The following is a 21,331-nucleotide window of genomic DNA, read 5'->3' on the forward strand; positions in this document are numbered from 1 at the left end:
TATATGTATGCATTTCAGCTGGGTATGTACCTACAAGTAGAATTGTTGCATTATAGGTAGGCATATGTTTAAATTAAATGGAAATGGCCAAACTGTTTTCTAAAGTGACTGGCCAGTTAATATTCCTGTCAGCAGTAGATGAGGGTTCTGGTTGTGCCACGTCCTTCCAACCCTTGATATGCCTGCGTTAATTTTAGTCATTCTTGCAAGTATATAATGGTATCACATTGTGGTTTTAATTTGTGTTTCCCCTATGACTAATAAAGTTTAGAATCTTTTTATATGTTCACTGGCCATTTTAATATCCACTTTTTGAAATGTCTGTTCAAGTCTTTTACATAGTCTACTCCTTTTCGTAATTACTCTCATAACGTCTTGATATCTAGTAGTATGAGTCCTTCACTTTTGCATTTCTTTTTCAGGATTGCCTTGGCTTTTCTTGGCCTTTGAATTTCCATATCAATTTTAGAAATCAGCTTGTTGATTCCACGGGGGGGGGGGAGTTTTCTACAATTTCTTTGGGATGTCATTTAATCTATAGATGAACTTTAGGAGAATCAACATCTTTACAATATAGAGTGTTTCAATCCATGAACATAGTATATCTTTCTATTTACTTAGGTCTTCTTTATTTAAATAATGTGTTGTAGTTTTCAGAGAAGAGATCTTGCACATCTTTTTTAAGGTTTATTCCAAGGTACATGATGTTTTTTTGATGTGGCATTACCACAAGAATAAACAAATAGATCAATGGAGGTTGTATTCTATTCTGGAGTGTTAAAAAAAATTTTACATCTTCATCTAGGTGTTTACACAGATGTGTATGTACAATTGTCAAAACTAATCTATCTGTACTCTTAATGTATTTTATTCATTTTCTTTATGTTGCTTTACAAATTAAACTGGTATGAAAAATAAAAATATACAAAAGATACAGAAGATAATGCATAAAATAATAGATCTAAGTTATAATCAAGTATGATAATTTTTGACAAATTAACAAAGTTTTTCTCTTTTTGATGATATTACCAGTATCATAACCCTAAGGGTATAAGGAAGCAGGTAATTTTATGTAATACTAGTGGCAGTAGAAATCAGTATAGACTTACTGGAGGGCAAGTTAACAAAAGACCTGAAAATGTACATGTAAGTCCACTAGAAATTTCATGTCCAGAAATTTACTTTAAAAAACTTATCATAGATATAGCATAAATTCAGCTATTAAGAAGTTCACTGCAAAATTGCCTATGATAATAAAATACTGAAATCAATCTAATAACAGGGAATTAATAAACTATGATATACAACAATGAAATAATATCAACTATTAAAACTTATGACATATAAGAAAAGTTAATGATGTTAGAAGGATTCTATATGCAATATTTGTCAAAAGAAAGCAGTCAACAATAGTGATCATTCAAGAAGTTTCCCATTTAAATTTATATATCTCATTACCAGAAAAAAGATTTGTGACTACGTGAGGTGATTAAACTCATTGTGATAATCATGTCACAATATATACTATATCAAATCATTATATTATACACCTTAAATTTATACAATTTTGTGTATAAATTAGATCTCAATAAAACTGGAAAGAAAAATTTATATATATTACATACGAAATGTTATATATATATAATTGAAAAAAGAAAGATGTATACAACTAAATGTCAACAGTGACTATCTCTGTGACTTGGGTCATAGTTAATATACTTATTTCTTCTTGTGCCTTCACTTCTAAGTATTTAACAATGCACACTCATTAATTACTTTTGTACTAATAAATGCAGTCTTCTAAGAAATTATAAGGGAAGAAAAGTATGTTAAAGCATATTCTAATTTATTTGAAAATCTCAATGAATAAAACTGTTTTCTTGCCAAAAAATAGAAATTAACCAAAGAAAAATTGTATTTCCATACATAGAAAAACACCAATATTTTATTGGGCTTGTGGGTGATTTATTTAATTTTATTTTATTTAGTTATAGTCAGTTTACAATGTTGTGTCAATTTCCAGTGTAGAGCATAATTTTTCAGTTATACATGAGCATACATATATTCATTGTCACATTCTTTTTCTCTGTGAGCTACCACAAGATCTTGTATATATTTCCCTGTGCTATACAGTATAATCTTGTTTATCTATTCTGTATATATCTGTCAGTATCTACAAATTTTGAACTCCCAGTCTGTCCCCTTCAACCCCCCTCCCCTCTGGCAACTACAAGTTTGTATTCCATGAGTATGAATCTGTTTCTGCTTTGTATTTGTGTTCATTTGTCTTTTTCCTTTCTTTTTTTTTTCTTTTCTTTCTTTTTAGATTCCATATATAAGCGATCTCATATGGTATTTTTCTTTCTCTTTCTGGCTTACTTCACTTAGAATGACATTCTCCAAGGACATCCATGTTGATGCAAATGGTGTTATGTTGTCATTTTTATGGCTGAATAGTATTCCATTGTATTAATATACCACCTCTTCTTTATCCAGTCATCTGTTGATGGACATTTAGGCTGTTTCCATGTCTTGGGTATTGTAAATAGCTGCTATGAACATTGGGGTGCAGGTGTCTTTTTGAAGAAGGGTGCCTTCTGGATTTATACCCAGGAGTGGGATTCCTGGGTCATAGGGTAAGTCTATTCCTAGTCTTTTGAGGGATCTCCATACTGTTTTCCACAATGGCTGCACCAAACTGCATTGTGGGTGATTTCTCTTCCTCCTTAACATCCACCTTTAATTTTCAAGCTTTCTCTGGTAAATATATACTAATTTTATAATCAGAAAAAAAGCCATGGAAACTAAAAACAAAACAAGGACACAGCTATAGTTTCCTGCACCTCTGGAATTGGAGCTTTGTGTGATATTATAGACAACGTGCAGCGCTCTGGACACAAATACAGAATCACCATCTTTACCCAGACAAGCTCAGTCCCAGTGCCCACACACCCCACCAGCAGCTTTTACTTTTATTCCCACATGTAACTTCCCATTGAGACAGGCATTGTTCTTCGGATTTTTTCAGGTAAGGAAACTCAACCAAGACAGGATGGCCACTTACTGAAAGAGGCCCAGGTAACATAAAGGGGAGGAGGGATTCGAACCCGGTCAGCCCACTTTCAAAGCCATGTTTTTTTGGTTTTTTGTTTTTTTGTTTTACTATGTGAGTCCTTATTATCATATCCCAAGCAAGACCACCAAATTTGTTATAAACCTTTAAGCCACAGTGCAGAGGGCCTCCTGTGAGATAAATACAATCTGTTTGGAATGTACCAGCTTTATTGAAAAACATTACTAAAATCAAAGCATTTTGCACTACTTTATTCATTATTTTTATGGTACTCCAGGATTTTTGTGGGATTTGTTTTTCATTTCACTTCTGTAAGCCTGCCAATGCTTTAAAGCAGTATTTCAATTGAAGAGAAAAAACAGTTTTGGATTTTTTTTAAGCAAAATCTCAACAATGTTTTCCATCCTTTTTTCATACAGGTTTGGGAAATTCTTCCCTCCTGCTCCTCCCTACCGCATGTCCCTCCTCCCCAGATCCCACAAAGTACAAATTTAATACCGAAGCTACTGTTTAAACGGCCCCAAATATTCAAAAGAAAGTAAATTTGTGGTTGCAGAGTTTTGAAATGTTAATTATGTCACTGGCTGTTCCACCTGAGAAGTCACAAATCATTCTGATACAAAGGCCATAAAAGCACACGCTCTATATTCCCCGAGCAGTCGGGGACTCTGTGGTCTTACAAGGTGCTGAAGGGCTGCAGGGAGTTGCTTCCAGGACCTGCAAAGCCTTGCGGGATCTCTGAACCGAGAACAGACTGCTGGACTCATTCATTCACTGAGTAACACACACCTGTGTTTTCAACAGGTGCCAGATCCTGCTGGCCCTCGAGAAGCTTACAATCCAGGTGTGGTTTAAAGCAGGTAGATTTTAGAAAGTGAATTCCATTCTGCTTGTGTCCAGCAATCCTGTAATACTGTGGTTTCAAACGGTGTTCCCTGGAAGTCTGGGGATGACTCTGAGGTGCCCTGGGGTCTGTAAGAGGGACGGGAGAGGGGTGGAATTCTTGGCCCATAACCCCACCCCTCACTTCAACCGCAAGAGCTCTGCTGTGATGTGTTGCGTGTTCTTGGACTCCCCATCAGTTTTATTTTGGACAAAAGACAACGTAGCTTTAAAAAGAAAGTTTGAAAAGAATCCCTGCTTCACAGCATTGAGACACAGCGGAACAGAGAAGAGAGGGCTGCACTGCTCATTAGAACATTGAAAGAGTGAAAGCATTTTCAATCTACAAGTGCCCAGAACGACCCTTCTCAGTCTAGACTCCTCTTTTAACAGCTGACGAAATTACGGACCAGAGCAAGGGAAGAGAGCCAAGCTCAGGCCACAGAGATGTTCAACAAATGCCGTGGCAAAAATTAGGAAGTGTCCGTGCAGTTTGTCCATCCCAGAAAACTCAGACACAGGGTTTCAGTAAGCAAATCACACTTACAAAATGCATTTATTTACTTAAATCCTGCTTCTTTTCAAAACACCAAAATGAGTAGAAGTATCAACTGAGAGTTAATATCATGATTGCATGTTGAAATTAACCTTGAGCTTCCTGCCACTCAAGGTAAAAAGAGAAATCCACTCTGTTCCATAGTTCTTACTGATGAGGAAATCAATTCTTTTTAAGGGAGATGATTTCATGAAGAAATGTCCTTATATAAACTTACAAAGGACAAAAGTTGTGTTCTTTTTCTGATGGAATATACCAGTAAATCCAAAGGTGCTACTTCCCCGTCTAGACTGACTCGTTCGGTCAGTTTCCATGTTAATGGGTGAACTCACCCACTGGACCCTTCCTCTGACATTATAAATGAAATCACAGGTTTTATAAGTTGAGAAATCAAAATTTTCTCTTTTCTCATTTCTCAGAGTTACATCTATTATCCCAAAGTTTGCGTTCTGTATGACTTGTATCTACAAGTAAAAGGTACAAACTCAGAAGAAAAAAGCAAAGGGAAAAAGAATAAAAATGTTTGTTGTTTGGGGGCACTGATTACTCTGCACGCCATCTCATGATATTATCTCATACTACTGATTTCTGCTCTGTGTCACTCACTTCCTGTCCTCAGTGAAACCCACACTGTATCTCCGTGCATCCTGATTACATCACAACCCTTTAAAGTGGCTCCCGGTATCACGGATGCAGAAAAAACAAGGTCTAACAAGGCTCAGAAGGTAGCCCTGGATACAAGGATCTTTGGTCAAAGACCCCAGCCATCTGCTGTGAGCCGGGCACTGATCAAAGCAGTCCCAACTCACACAGATCAAGCCCCTGCCTTTGGTGACCTCAGTCATGTGGCCAGAGACAGCCAGTGATCAATAAGCAAAAAAGAACAATAAGCAAACACAAACAAACAAGAAAATTGCAGACTGTGTCTCAAGCTGAGAAGGAAACAAACCAGAGGAAGCAATGGAAAGTAACAGGAAGTGGGAGGAGCAGGCAGGGTGCTCTCCATGGGTGATCAGGGAAGACCTCTCTGAGGAGGTGACCTTTAAGCTGAACCTGGAAGATCAGAAGCAACCAGGAGCCGAGGGCCACGTGGGGCCAGCAGGGCCTGGATCTGCGCCAGGCGGTTCAGGAGGTCTGGGGCTGCCTGCTGTCTATTTCTCTGACAGCCCTTCAAGGTAGGCATTGTCCTCCATGGTGCAGACACATACACTGGGGCTCAGAGAGGTTGAGTGACTTGACCAAGACCACACAGCCAATAGTAGTGAAGCAGGGTTTTAGTCCAGGCCTGTCGGGCCCAAAGCTCTGCTCTTTGCATCCACCTCATGTGCCTTGACCAAACTACCATTGCCGGCAACTCGATTTACAGTGGGTCAGTTAGTTAACAAGCTAGTTGTATGTCTATACACTTTTATTCACACTCAGCCTTATTCCAAAGAGAGTTTGAACCTCCAGATTCTCTGTACTTGCTAGAGTTGCCTTCACCCAGTGCCCTTCACTCCACCTGGATTAGTGGTGCAAAAAGCCACGACGATGTCTCCCTGGAGTGCAAGTTCAGGCTTTTTAAGAAATTCTCCCAGACAAAGGTGCCCAACAAGATGTTTAGGAGCCATCTCGCCCTCCACTGGGAGCCGTGGTCCTCCCTACAGCAGGAGATTCACAACACGTGTTCCCCCAGGGCGCTGTCATTCAACCTTCAAAAGGTCCTAAACACACCTGGAAACACAAGCCTCCCTTTTCCAGGCCCCAAGCTGAACAGACAAACAGAAGTCCTCCCACTCCTCTGGTGACGTGGCCAACGTCCCTGGGGAGTCAAGCAGGGACTGTGTACTCTGCCCCTCCTCCTGTCTCTGATGCCATCATTGTGAACATGGATGTCATCATGGAAGCGCCCCTCCCCGCCTCCCAGCCCCGACCTGAGCTGCCTGAAGTGAAAGCGGTCCAGAGTGGCAGGATGGCAGGAAAACTCGAACCTTGTGGTGCATTCCCAAACCTGCTGGTTGATGAAATCCATTGCAATGACCTTGGTGCAGTGCAGGGAGATGGGTCACTCCCTGAATTGCTGAGTCCACCAAAAATAGGTATGTTACATCACCGCCACGCAGGACCTGACTTACTCAACCAGGTGTGCAATTTGGGGGCTTTTCTAAGTAATCTGCCAGCTGAAAAAAGAGGCTGCCATTCAGGGAGCATTTATTAGCCAAGAATAACAGCCTTCCAGGCAAGGGGAACTCTTCTCGGCCCCTGATCACATTAATTCAGTAATTCTCACAAGAGCTCTGCCGAGGTGGGACATGGGTATTATCGCCATCACTATTTTACAGAAAAGAAACCAAGGCACAGAGCACCTGTATCACTTGTCCGAGGTCCCCAGCTAGAAAGGAGTAAGGACTGCATTCAAGTTCCTCACTGCTTACTGCGCTGCGTCTCGTCCAGTGAGATGGCTGGGCAAAGTCATGTGAGGAGGTTTCCAGCCTGTTCCTTGTGCAAAAGTCAGAACCTCGTATCCAGCAGTCATTATGAACAGACAAGGAAAGATGGAAATGGTGGAGATGACAATGGCAGGTGGTTTTCAAATTCCAGTTTCACTTTTATGCCTGCAAAAACCATGCACTGCAACAACAAGAAGAAAAGTGGCGGCTGGATGTGGGAACCAGAGATCAGACATGATGTTAAAAGTCTGCAGTCATGGGGCTTGAGCTAGTACCTGCCCCGACAGGTCCACCCCCCGCCTCTGACAGCCCTGTCATTTGCAGGGTGGCGGGTCAGTTCCCCAGACCCTCAGGTGACTCAGAGCCACATCTGCTAGGTGACCTTCCAGGAGACGGCACTGCGTCCACGGGCACTGCCAGGACCTCTGCCCCCTGGGTTCCCAAACACCCAGCTCCCAAAGGGAAAGCCTCCCCAGGCAGCCGTTGTTATTTCAGGCGGGGAGGGGTAAGTTCAGTGAGGAGCTCTGGATTAAAGACGAAGTGGCTTTTCTCCAGAAAGGCAGTTATAAGAGATGGCATTTTCATGGTGGAAATTGGTTACCCCTTGCAGCGACACAGCATTCTGTTGCCTGTTAGCTCTGAGGGAGATTGAGAGGGAGAGAAAAGTGGAGAGACACACAGGCTCCCGCCTCACCCCCCCACCCCCACCCCCACCCCAGGCAATCAGGAGGCTGCAGACCCCTGGGCTCTGTCATTGCCCCGCTCACTGACTTCAGCAGCGGGAGGAAACAGGCCACCCGTTCCCCAGGGGACGCACACCTGGACACGAGTGGACGTCAGCCTAGAGACGACGTGGAACACCAGAGACTTTCGGTGCACGTGCTCCGAAGGGACCTTCGGAGATGATCCAGCTCAGCGCTGCCCAGTGGAAATGGAATGTAAGCCACACGTCATTTTACATTTCCTAACAGCCATGGTAAAAACTTAAATACATAAGTAAAAAGGAACAGGTGAAATTAATTTTAATACATGAGTTAACCTAATGTATGGAGGATATCATCACCTCAACACGCAATCAATATAAAAATTATTGTGATATTTTACGTCCTTTCTTTATATGCTGTTTATGTGCATTTTACGCTCATAGTACATCTGAATTTGGACTCAGCCACATTTCAAATATTTAATAGCCACATGTGGCCAGTGGCCACCACATAAGAGTGTGGTTGTTGGCAGCATCACTATCACCAGGAGCTCATTAGAAATGCAGAACTCAGGCCCCACCCAGAACCTATGGAAATCAGAATTCAAATGGTAGCACTCACCCTAGGTAATTCGTTAGCAGGAGAAACTCTGAGAAGCCAGTTGCCTCCCCTTAAATACTTCGAGTGGCCGGGGACTCCCTAGCCCATCCCTAAGGAAGCCCATGCCATCTTTAACTGGTCCTAATTATTAGGAAAGCATTTAACCTTCTTTTATTGAGGACTCTGGGAGCTGGACACTGTGCAAAGTGTATCACACAAGTTATCTCATTTAAGCTCAGTACTCCCCTATGAGATAGGGGATAATTTTGGCTCCTTTTTTATAGATGAAAGATCAGAGGTCCCACAAACCTAGATAACTTACCCCAAATCCCATGGCTAGGCAGTCACCTCAGGGTCTGCTTTCTTACCCACTCGCTACAGCAGGGCGTCCCCGTACCTTCGGTCTGCTGGCGCCACCTGCACCCTGCCCAGAGGCAATCCAGAGCCCAGGAGACTTTCCCGCATATTTTTAGTAAAGAAAGTTGTTGTTGGTACTTGACAGAGGTAGTCTTCAGTACCATGGCTTCATATGTCTGTGGATTTCATTTATTACTGACTTCATTTCTTTTCATTTAATATTTCATTTGTTGCTTGAATAAACTCTGTTGTTACCTGCCTTCTCCACATTTCCTTTCTTCATCAAAGTTTAGAATAAGCATAGAAATGGGCAACTAAGCAAATAGGCAGAAATTAATAAAAGCCATATGATGTCATTAGATAGCTCAAAGGTTCCTGGTTTCCAATTAAATTAGGTTCATGGTTAGAGAAATTAGGTAAGGTACACATATGACGTGAGGGACCCCAATTATATAAGGTTCACAGATAGGTACCGCACTGACGAAGATACTGAACTTGTCACAAAATGTCATGAGGTAGCAAGCATGATGGAAGTGCGATCAGATGCGGAGAAAAAGTAAAGAGCAGTGAGCAAGCGGTGAAGGAGTTTTACTCTTTAAGTGTTATGAGGCCATAAACCCCCCAAAACCGGAAGAAGTTGCTTTCCATCCGTACTTCTACTTATGACCCAGAATTGACAACTGTACGGTGGAGGATTTGGACATTGATGTAGAACTCATGCTATTGTTTTGGAAATAAACTATATTCTCAATTCAAAAACAAAATCATTTGTCATGAATAATAACGGAAATCATTGGAAGAGACATCACAATTTTGGGTAAGGAATTTTACACTTTTCATTTATTTTTTTAAATTTTTCTGGTGGGGGGAGGTAACTAGGTTTACTTGTTTATTTATTCTTAAAGGAGTTACTGGGGATTGAACCCAGGACCTCATGCATACTAAACATGTGCTCTACCACTTGAGCTATACCCTCCACTCTAGGAATTTTACACTTTTTAAATGACTACCATATTCTTCAACTTTCCAGGAAGTCGAGAATCACTATATTGAGAAACAGTAGGAAATGGCAGTAGGAGAAGGGAGGGAATGAATAAAACAAGGAAGGGTGAATCTGAATCAAAGGATACCAAGGGGCACCAACTAGACGCCCTACACATCAAATCTACATAAATAAAATACCTTTCTGCTTGTCTGTTTCCACAACACCTAAAATGCCTGCACTGATTTTAGGAAGTATCTTCGGGGTAGTCACACGAGACAGCTACACACAGTGTACACAACATTTGCCTGGGGGGGTGACGAGGGATCTGGGAGAAAAAGACAGTCGTCCCCCTGAGCCGCTGATAGTAATGGGACTTTTACACCATGAGTTGATTAAGAAATGTCAAACATATCAAGATGCCAAAAGCAGAAAAAGCAGATAGTAGTTTTAAACATGAGTCCTGATTTAAAGCCCTAACAGCAGGCAATCTGAATTGCAGCCCATGATTTATGATCTGGATCCTCTGACACGGGCATTTCTATGTGGCTGCAGGCACTGGTTGATTTAAAGATGGTTAATGATCGTCCGGCACAGTCCGGGGACTACAGCGAGCAATGAAATACACCCCAAACACCGTCGCTGGGGCCTTCGGAAGCAGCCCACGCTCCCTGGTCATCATCCTTCCCTTCGTTTGTCAAACACTCAGTGTCCACGTAAGGTGTCCTTCTGCAGGACACGGGCCAGGTTCTCCAGAATAAATGAGATTCCAGTGGGCAGGAAACCACGATGGTTAACGTGCAACGGATTCCCTGGGACGGAATCAACCTCTGTCTTTGCTGCATCCTCTAGGCTGAGGACAAGCCTTAGTTCCCCTACAAATCTGTCAGCTGACCTCAGTCCCAGGGCTGAACTTCTCCATTTAGAGCAGAAATAACCACAACAGCTAACATTTATTGGAGCTTTATTTTGTCCCAGACATCATACTAAACACTTTACTGACATCACCCCGTGGAACACCCCTCCAGCGTGATGAGATTGTGACCATTTCTATCTTACACACAAGGAAGCCAAGCTGCCAGATGGATGCCAGTACCACATCCAATGCCTGCTGCCAGTAGGTGGCAGGACCAGGATTCGAACGCAGATCAGCAGGCCTCCTTGTTTGCAATCATCTGACTCTAATGCTTCATTCTTATTTTCATTCTGGGCATCTAGAGGCTCACAGTAACCCAAAATGCTCCTTCTCAAGGGAGAAAGAAAAGAATGGTTCTTCTGGAGCAGGGATCGCCTCTTCTGACATGCCTCTGAGGGCAGCTTCATTCTAAGACCATCAACTGGCTCATTCCAAAGTTTGAAAGTCATTTTGGGGGCTGGGGCCCCACACCAGGCACCAGAGATGGAACAATAATTCATGGTTCCAGCTCTCCAGGAGTCACAGGCTGGTCTGGGGGGAGGCGGGGGTGGAGGTGGGGAGAGAATTACAATAATGTCAATGCAACGTGGCGTTGAAACAGCCTTCTGCTCAACACCACAGAGCTATCATCACCAAGCTGGCACTGAGCAGGGTAGGGACCTTGCAGACCCTGCCCTCCAGCAGCTTACAATCTGCCGGCCCCCAAACAGCCTAGATGCTGGACAGTCCACACTTGGGCCCAAAGGCAGGGTCAAGACCAAATGTATTGGAGGCGTGCAGAGGGGGTGAGATCACTGTGAGTTGAGGTCATTGCCACTCTCCAGAAGAGATGAAAGCAAAAACAGCCCTGACAGATGCCCTGAGTGTCCCTGTCATTTCTAAGTGTCTCCCTGGAGACTGTTATTTAGGAGAGCTGGAATGGTAGTGCCTGCCATGGCCACATCTGTACAGCAGCCGTCAGCTAAGGATTTCCTGTGGCTGCCTTTAAGTTTCCACTGTTCCACGTTGGTTAGAAAACCTCAGGAGGAGATCATCTCAGTCAATGACACACGAGGCTGGACCCCAGTTAGTGGCCCCAGGGATTGCTGAGGTTCAGTGAGGTCAAATAAGCTTCTTGAACTTGGCTCTGACTTTGAATAAGGTGTATGAGCTGCTTTAACACTCCGAAAGGGTAACTTCTGGTGCAAACAGCCTGGAGCTCCTTCTCCAGGAGAGCCACCGGGGCACACGCTCTTCTCAGAGCCCTGACCAAGGCTCTGGGGAGTTCTCCCAGCCTTCACTGAACCAATTTTCCAAAGTGCTCTGTAATTAATGCCTCCCAGAAGAGATCCTCTTCTTGTCACTGAGAAGAGAAAAATAAAAGCGTTCCTGCAATTGTTTTATACCTTGGGCAGAGCAGATTCATTTTTCACCTGTTCCAATAAAGTTCCATGATGTGGATAATAATGGAGGCCAGCATTTTACAGGACAGCCTGTCAAAGGCCCTTCAAACACGACTCACTTTTAAAGTGCAGAAGTAGGGTCGACATAGTTTGCAGGAGACATCATTATTGCTATTTATTAATAGAACGGTTTGGGTTTTTTTTTCCTATGGAATTTCTGCAAGAGAATAGCCAGTTTAGCCTTTGTCGTATCTGCATGGAACCCCTTAAGTATAATCTGTTTCTACACAATGCACAAATTCACTCATTCACCCACCAAATGTTTGTTGGGCACCTGCTAAATGCAAGACACTCAGGCAGATGCTGGAGAAAACTGACAATGTCCCTGCTCTCATGGAGCTTGCATTGCTGTGGGGGAAACAGACACAACGAAAGTAATGAGATATATCCGTTAAGTATATTATAATTTTTTTGGGTTTTTTTATTTCATTTTTTATTGAAGTGTAGATGATTTATAATGTCAGGTGTACAGCAGAGAGATTCAGTTATACATATACATACATATATATTTTCTTTTCAGATTCTTTTTTTAACTTTATGTTTTTTAAATTTATTATTATATTATTTAATTATTTTATTTTGGTGGGGGGTGGTAACTAGATTTATTTATTTTTAGAGGAGGTACTGGGGATTGAACCCAGGACCTTATGCATGCTAAGCAAGCGCTCTGCCACTTGAGCTATACCCTCCCCCCTCAGATTTTTTTGCTATATGTTTATTGCAAGAAATTGAATACAGTCCCCTGTGCTAATTTGTGATAGATGTTGTATAAAAAATAGAAACAAGCAGTGACTGACATTAAGGGAAATGTGTATTATGGGCCTAGGCTCAAGAAGGACCTCTCTATGAAGGGAACGTTTATACTGCATCCAGAAAGGAGACAGCCTTGCAAAGCGCAGGGACTCCTTCGGGTTTGTGCAAATGTCCTGGGGCAGGATGGCAGACTGCTGAATTGGAGTAGCTAAGAGGGAAGCCGTGAGGCTGCAGTACAATGAACGAGAAGGAAGGGACTGGAAGAGTGAGTGGGGCCCAAGACAGGTGCTTCATGCCCTGAAGGTGGCCTGTTTTCTCCGATCTTCTGCCTGGCTTCACTTAGCAACTTAACACAACAGACTAGTTTCTGACTCCTCCTCCTCTCCCCTACTTAGCACTCCAGGAGCACAATCCTGAGGCTTAAAAGGAAAAGCCAACACACTCTGGCCACCGTCTGCTTTGTTCCAGCAGTCTCCACAGTGATGAAGCAGCAGGCTCCGTGAAGTGAGCGTGGGTGACGGTCCCCCAGCACACGTGTTCTCCCACCCCATCGAGTCGGCCCGGGCTGGCTGCACTCAGTAGGCTGCCACGGTCATTGATAATAATTGTTGCATTAATTGGTGCTGTCCGGACCAGACAGAACGTAAAAGATCCCACTGTGTCCAATAATTAATGTTTTTCCCTCACTGCAACGCCATTAATAAGGGGCTCTTCCAAGAAACGAGTAATTGGCTGGTTGGGCGTCATTAGAGTATTTATAGATAAGCTTTGGTCCGGAGATGTAGAGGAAAGCTGATTATGTTTATTTAGACTCTATTATCTATCGCTAATGTGTTATCCTGCGTTCTGATCGTCCCCATTCTCTGGGTCCTAATGATACAGGGCACACTCGCAATGGGATTTCATGACCTGCAACACATCTTTTTCTCCATTGCAGGGAAGAGAGGGGGGCGAGGGGGAGGCTGTTCACAGGTCCCCCTTGCTCCCACTCATCTGCCGTGAACCTTCCCTTTCTGCTGAGAAATTCAGAGCCGGGCTCTCAGAAGTACCAGAAAGACAGTTTCTCCTAATTAAACCTCAGAGGAGTGGAAGTTTCTTGGGTTTGTGATTATCTGAAGGGTTTTTGAAAATGTAAATCTGGTTGTGGAAACATTGCTTTGAAATAGAGAGGGAGGAAGAGGCAGCTTGGCTTTGAGATGCTCTCTCGGTGGTAACAAGCCACGTGACCTCAGAGACCGAGAGAACCCGGCAGAAATACACACCTTACTAGACAAGGAGAGACGTGCTTACAAGTGCTCCCTGGACCCTGGGATGTGGACACGGGGGCACGTGGGGCTGGCTTGTCTCCCAGAAGCCTTTGATCCGTTTGTTCTTGGCTAGAATTTTCAGAAGAGATTTCTTAGGTTTCTTAAAAAAGTGCAGATATGTACAACAGTGTGAATAGACTTAATGCCACTGGATTATACAGTTAAACATGATTAAAATGATATATTTTATGTTTTGCATATTTTACCACAATAAAAAACTACTAGGAAAATAAATAGAACAATACATTTTATAAGCAGAATTTAAACGCATAAGGAAGAACTAGGGTTTTAACTTTATAACTGTCATGTCTCCAATATTAAATTTAGAAAACAAATAGACTTCTTTTTTTCAAATTTTTTTTAACTGAAGTACCGTTAGTTACAATGTGTCGATTTCTGGTGTACAGCACAATGTCCGAGTTATGCATATACATACATATATTCATTTTCGTTTTTTTTCATTAAAGGTTATTACAAGATATTGACCATAGTTCCCTGTGCTATGAAACCAAATAGACTTCTAAATGGTCTCTGAATGTGAAAACACCCTCGAGTTAATTTTTAAAAACCCTAAAATTACCAACAATAATTCAAGACAATTAATTCGTCAATTGAATGAGCTAAACTCGATAGGACTGTGGAGTGAACTCAATCTTATTCATTTTTACAACTTGTTATTTCACAGGTTCTGTGGACAGTTCTTTGTCTACTGGCTGCAATCTCACATAGGTTCCAGAGCTTTTTCTGTGGCTCTTAGAAATAAAGTACCCAGACCCATCAAATTAAAAAAAAAAAAATGTACCTAAGTAAATTCTTTTTATCTACTTTATGTCTAGTAGGATCTGTTAATTCCATACTCCTAATTTATTTCCCCATCCTTTTCCCCTTTGGTAACCATAATTTTGTTTTCTATGTCTGTGAGTCTGTTTCTGTTTTGTAAGTAAGTTTATTTACTATATAGCACAGGGAACTATAGTCAATATCTTGTAACCTATAATGGAAAAGAATCTGAAAAAGAATATATATACACTTTAATAAAATCTTTTAGAAGTGTAGCTAGGTGTGTCTATACATCCACACTCTATACATACAGTGTACATCACACCCATTCACATCTCTCACTGCATTGGGTGGTGGGGAAGATGTGGGATTAGGAGTCCAGCAACCTGGGTTCAAGTTCAGGCTCTGCCCACGTCACATGGTCTATAAGTGATGGGAAGACACATGACCTTGTTTGGCCTCATTTTCCACACCTGTCAGATGAGGACATGCTTGCTCATGTGCACTGGGCAGGGTTTTGCTTGGTAAGAAGTGAGAAGACTTTCGTGGAGGCACCCACTGGGCCCTTGCAGAGCAGGGGTCCCTCGAATATCCATCGCTCCCCATCTGCCCTTGCATGTGTGAAAGCATCTGACTCTCATGGGTGTCTACATCCCCCCACTGCCTTCTCTGTAAAGGACACACTCGAGATCCCTGACATGCCTCTGGTTTTGAAATAAGCTCCCAGAATGTGGACCTGTGCGTGAATGTGTGATGTAACTTTGCACATTAACTGTGTAATGCTTTTAGGAAAACGCTGCCCTTTCCTCGCCTGCTCCCCAGCCCCCTGGGACCAGGTAATTTGTGGGCACATCTGTTGCAGGAGTGGAGAATACTCTCGGAGATATTCTTAGATCCTGGCCTGGGGTCTAGAGGTTGAGAAGCTGGCTCCTGGGACACAGTGATGCCAGCAGCCTCGGTCAAGTCACAGGAGCGAGACAGGAAGGCCCATGAGCAGGGCTGGGCCTGGGCAGGTGGCTGAGTGGTTAGCAGTAGACTGGCCAGCAGGGACATCATACAGAACTGCTGGTGGGGACAGGAAAAGGAGGTAGGTACCCCCAACCCAAACACACACATACACCCCTATCTACCTGATATCATTTACCAGGTATTACCTGGTCCAGGCAAGCAGCTCCACCCCTCCTGGCCTCAGCGATCTCATTTGTATGGGAGGAGTACAGACCTGCTTAGCTCATGGGCCGAGGTTGTTCTGGCTGGTAGCACTTTAATTTACAGAGTGCCTGCTGGGTACCCAGCATTGTGCCAGGTGCCAGAAGGAGAGGAATGGAAGATCAAAGAGGAAAAGAGGAGATGTCATTGTCACCGGCCCTGAAAGAACCCATCACTTCTGAAAATCTTGCCATGGCTCCTGAGGCTTCTCAGCATAAAATCCAAACTCTGTATCAAGAGTCACACAAAATTTTGGGATCCAGCCCTGGGACTTCTCTCAGACAATATTTTGTCATGGTCCTTTGCTATCCTAAAACAGAATTCAGGGGTAATATAATCTATCTACACACAAGATGTTTTCCTCACCATAATAATATATTAACTTTAATATAAAGGGGGGGAAAAGTAATTCGTAATAAAACAAGATGTATTTCATCTTGTATTTCAGGTAAGGTCTCCGACAGGACTTCACTAATTAACACAAAGGCTTGTATTTGTGTGTAAAACCATAGTGAATGCCACAGCTAGAAACACAGACTGACAACAGGGGTGTTGTTTTGGAGACTCAGATACCAAGGGTGATGTTGCCATGGGTGACGTGATTTTCCCAACATGGCGAACACCGCTTGGTAACGATCCAAACAAAACACAGAGCAATCATCCCTTAATTTATACAGTAATTCCATTCCTAGAAAATTCAATATATAATTAACACTGTGCTAAAATGACTTTCTGTTTCTATGAATAAGAGAGTTATGACCAGACTCAGATCATTGGAAATTCACCTACTTGAGTATCTCCTGGGACATCCTCAAATCAGCAGGACCCCGGCCAGTCCATCTTTCTGTAGGACTGTTAGATGCCCTAATTGAAGTCTTACTCCCTTGGTGCCTACTCACTGAATATATGGTACCTCCCAGCAACAAATATCCCAAATGAACTCTAGCGGCAATACCACTCCCCTTGGGAACCACGGAGCTAGCCCCTGCCTACCTCTCCAACATTAATCTTGTCTGACCCTCCTCCTGTTTACAGTGTTCTCGGCCACACAGCTTTTCTCCAGTCCTCCAGCACATCAAGGGGCCTTTGCACATGCTGTTCCCCCCCGAGGAATGCTCTTCCCTGCTGTTCACATGGCAACTTCCCCATCCTTCATATAACATTTCCACGAGAGTGGATTCCCCTAGCCCTGCCCCCTACAGTTGCACCCCAGCCTCAGCCCAGCTGGTTTCCATTATTATCACCCTGTTCTTGCCCCTCAGAAAACACATCAGGCTGTAAAGCTTTGAAATTTAGTTCAATTTAAACAACTCAATTTATTATTAACATTTCAAAAATAATAATTTTCTACCTGCTAATGATAAAGGATAAAAATTAATGAATTTCTCAACACAGTTTGGAAATTGAGCCATTAAAAACAGACAAGGAGACATTCCCTACAGGGAATGTCCCTGTAGGAACTTGATACCATGACCTTCGTCTTGTCTTCATCTCCGCTCTGGTCCCTTGGGGCGACCCTGACTTTGTGCGCCATGTAGGACAGCCCTGTAGCACTCCTGCAGGAAACTCCGCAAGAGTTGGGGACCACAGCCCAGAAAGCTACTAAGGGTCACAACGAAAGTCCCCGAAGGGCTGCTCCAGGAGACTGATGAAGAACCAGGTTTGGGGACAGAAGGACCCTTCAATTCATTCCTTTGTTTCTTGGCCCATTCAATGAAGCAAGTACCTCTGGGGGTCAGGCACGGCCCTGAGCACCTGGGGAGACAGGTGAACACGACAGGAAGTTCCTGCCCTCCTGGATCTACCCTCGGAGTGTGCGGAGACCACAAAAAACAAGGGAGCTACAAGTCAACAAGGCCATTTCGAATTGTTTTAATGTAACAGTGAGCAGAGGGGGGAGGGGGAGGGGACATATTAAGAAAGGCCTCTCAGAGGAGGTGACATCTGAGCCTGCCGCAAGACGCACAGTGGCAGCAAGTCAAGGAGACCAGAAGCAAAGGTCCAGAGCAGGAGAAGACGTGGACGTGGAAGAGGCAGAACTGTGGAGGCCAGTGAGGCTTCCTGCCTCCACCTGGAGGTTTTGGGGTGAGAGGCAGCCCTCAGGATGCTGGAAAACTGTCCAGCGTCCTCACAGGTGTGCTGATGGGGACAAGACAGTGTCACTCCCCTCACAAGAGTGGGAGAAGAGGACAAAATGCTGATCCTAACAGTGGGAGAGTCAAAACAAAGAACAAAGAGGGAGGTGGGGTGTAAAAAAGAAGCCAGGGATCCTCTTTTTCTAAAATAAACCAGCGGCTCCCACAAGTGGGCATTGCTGGGTGTGAGGCCCGGGGGCTGTCAGTCAGCACCTGCAATTCTAAGGGTCTGGTTCCTTCCAGACCCATCTGAGGACCCCAGGCCTCCCTGCCAGGACCATGCCCGGTGGGGGGGGGGGGGAGTCTGTGTCATTTACGGTGGTGCTGAGAGGACCACGATGCTCTGCTGAGAATCGCCAATATCTTGTACTAGCTGACAAGCTAAAGCTTTGTCCTCTCTGGGTCTGTCCTGAGATAATGTTGTTGTGGGCCCACCTGGAGGAAAGACACATCCACTTGATAAACAGCAAGGGTTTCTTGCCCCATCCATGAGTGGGTGGCACTCCTGAACCCTTCAGAAAATTGTCACTCATGCCGGCAATTGAGGGGCACTCATCTGGGGCCTGCTGGCGACATCTAAACGCCAGGATCAAACAGCAAGAAGCGGGGAAGCCACAAAACTCTACCTCGCCACCTTTTTAATGAGTAAAAGCCTCTGGCTGCTGCCAGGGCCCTCAGAGACCAGCTATTAATGAGTGCTCAGAATAGACCATGCCCGTTTTATACGTGTACGGTGGCCTGGGAGAGACACTTCAATTTCCATTTTACATCTGGTGCCACGTTCAAGTGTCTCCTTGAGGGCAAGAAAACACTTGGCAAGTTTTGTCTTTAAAGAGACATGTTCAAAGAGAGCTCTCCCTCCCCGCAGCCACAGTCTATATGTGAGCACTTTTCAATTTTCAAAGTATATATTTAGATTATGTATATGAAACTCCGAGCGAGGCTGGGCCTCAGCTGCGCACACAGCTCATCCTGCCTCCCAGGGCTGTGAGAAGAGAGCTTTTCTTCCTATCCTCAGAGTCCGTGGTTTCACTCACGGAGCTGGGGACCCATGCCAGGGGTGGGGACAGCCTAGGTTTTGTTCCAATTTACAGACCCTGGTCCTAGTTTGCAGATGATGTGGGTCATAACTTGATGGGCGGAGATGGGGTAACACGGGGGCTGGACCACAGCATGAACCACATGGGGCCCAGCAAGGAGACGGGATTGGCTGAGCCTGTGTGGAGGGCAGGTGATGGGCCTGGATTTCTGCATCAACTTTGCAGGGGTCTTTCCAAGATGAGAGGAGGGTCTTGAGGCGAAAGAAGGAGGAGGCGGAGAAAAGAAAAGACTTTAGAAGACAACATATGCTTGGAGGTCTCCAGGACACCTGTTGTCACAAGGAGCCATGGTCTGCAATGGGGGTTGAGTGTGACGGCTGGGAGCCACCAAGCGCCCCGTGGTGTGATGGAAAGCACGACCCCCAGCTCTCACACTTACCAGCTGTCTTCATCCCCTTGGGCTGCAACAACAAAAACACCACAAACTGAGGGTTTAAACCACAGCCACTTATTTCTCGCAGTCTGGAGCCTGGAAGTCCAAGATCAGGGTGCCAGCAGGGCCTGTGTCTTATGAGAGCTGTTTTCCTGGCTTGCAGATGGCCACCTTCTCACTGTGTCCTCACCTGGCAGAGAAAGAGAGGGCTCTGCAACCTTCGTCCCCTTATAAGGGCACCAGTCCCATCATGGGGGCCCCACCCTCATGACCTCATTCAAACCTAATTACCTCCCAAAGGCTCACCTCCAAACACCATCACAGTGGGGTTTGGGGCTATAATATATGAATTACAGTGTATGTGGGGTGGGGAGGAGGGGACATAAACATTCAGCCCATAGCACTAGCTGTGTGGTCCTGGGCAAGTTGCTTGGTCTCTCTGAGCCTCTACTTTTTATCTAAAAATGGGATCATAATCCCTCTCCTTGTTGTGAGGATCACATGACCTGCCACGCGTACAGGGCCTGCAACATGGGTGGTGTCTGTGTTTGTTTCTACAGCCCAGGAGTCATCTGAATTCTCCAGCACAGGACAGCTATCCTCCAGTCAACCTCAGAAGACTCACAGAATAAGTGTGTCATGAACAGAAGAAACCCAGAGAAATAAAACATATCCATATTTTGAAAGGGGACAATGTGGGACGCAAGTCACTGACAGTGTGAATTACTGTTGATTTCATCAGCGCTGCCATCCCCGAACGAAGAGCCCCAGACAGCACGGTGGTTCCAACCCTAGGCCTGCGGCATCCCGGGGCGTTTCCAATTATCTCCAAGTGTGTTACAAAACTCTGACCAAAGCGAACTCTAGTTTTCTCTGATTCAAAAAGTCATCATTCTCAGTCATCAGCATGCTGGCAAGCGGGAGAGGTGCCACAGAATGGGGCTGTGGCAGAGTCTGCCTGCTGCTTCTCCCATAATTCCTCACTCACGAGCCTCTGTATTATTAAGGTAGCGATGTGCCCAGACCCCACTCCCAGCCTTACAGCAAGGTGTGGCCGCATGACTAAGTTCTGGCCACTGAAACAAGAGAAGTTCATAGGGAGGGACTTCAGGGAAGGGTCTCTGAAAGGGGGAAAGGACGACAGGCAAAAGACCTCCTTTGCTCTACCCTCTTCCTTCCTTCCTGCTGCCTGGAATGTGGACACAATGGCTGGACCTCCAGCAGGCATCTTGAAACACTGAGGATGGAAGCCAAATGTTGTGAGTGGCAGAGCAAGAAGAGAGACATAGCTTGGGCCCCAGGTGATCATGAAGCTACCACACCAGCCTATCCAGGACTTCTTATACGTCAGAGGGAAACCTTTGTACATCTAAGCCACTGTTACTGGACTTCTCTGTTTGATGCAGCTGAACCTAATCCTAATATTTATGTTTAGTTAGGGACTGTGTGAAAGGGAAGCTCTGGGTCCTTGGCTACCAAACTATTCTTGGCAGGGTACACAAGTAGGAGGAGGAGAAAGGGGGCAGAACCGAGGAGAAAGGGGGCAGAACCTCATGGTGCAGGATGTGCATCCAACAGCACCTTCTCGCTAATGCCTACCCATCTTGGCTAGTGCTAGACCCTGGGTCTATCCATCTGTCCCTGCGTTACCATCTAGAGACCTCCAGCCTAAGCCAAAATCCAGTGGCAGAGGGCGGATGCTGCCACAGGAAAAGGACGTGAGTCAAAAGGAA

General features: G+C 44.5%; 1 long non-coding RNA gene across 3 annotated transcripts in view; it reads right to left on the reverse strand.

Annotated features, from left to right (window-relative positions):
• Window positions 1-758: 758 nt before the first annotated feature.
• LOC105080767 (uncharacterized) overlaps window positions 759-21,331 on the reverse strand; it is a 33,293-nt gene continuing 12,720 nt past the window's right edge. Inside the window, exons 2-4 of one of the 3 annotated variants that reach the window (XR_012510116.1) lie at window positions 19,605-19,788; window positions 7,760-7,858; window positions 759-7,121 (exon numbers count right to left, since the gene is read on the reverse strand). This is a non-coding gene — a long non-coding RNA (uncharacterized LOC105080767). Of the gene's footprint in view, window positions 7,122-7,759; window positions 7,859-10,530; window positions 11,842-13,956; window positions 14,071-19,604; window positions 19,789-21,331 lie in introns of those variants that run through there. The other 2 variants (XR_836383.3, XR_836384.3) reach the window with 2 other exon arrangements.

Source organism: Camelus bactrianus, chromosome 11 (assembly GCF_048773025.1).
Source record: "Camelus bactrianus isolate YW-2024 breed Bactrian camel chromosome 11, ASM4877302v1, whole genome shotgun sequence".
Lineage (NCBI taxonomy): Eukaryota > Metazoa > Chordata > Mammalia > Artiodactyla > Camelidae > Camelus > Camelus bactrianus.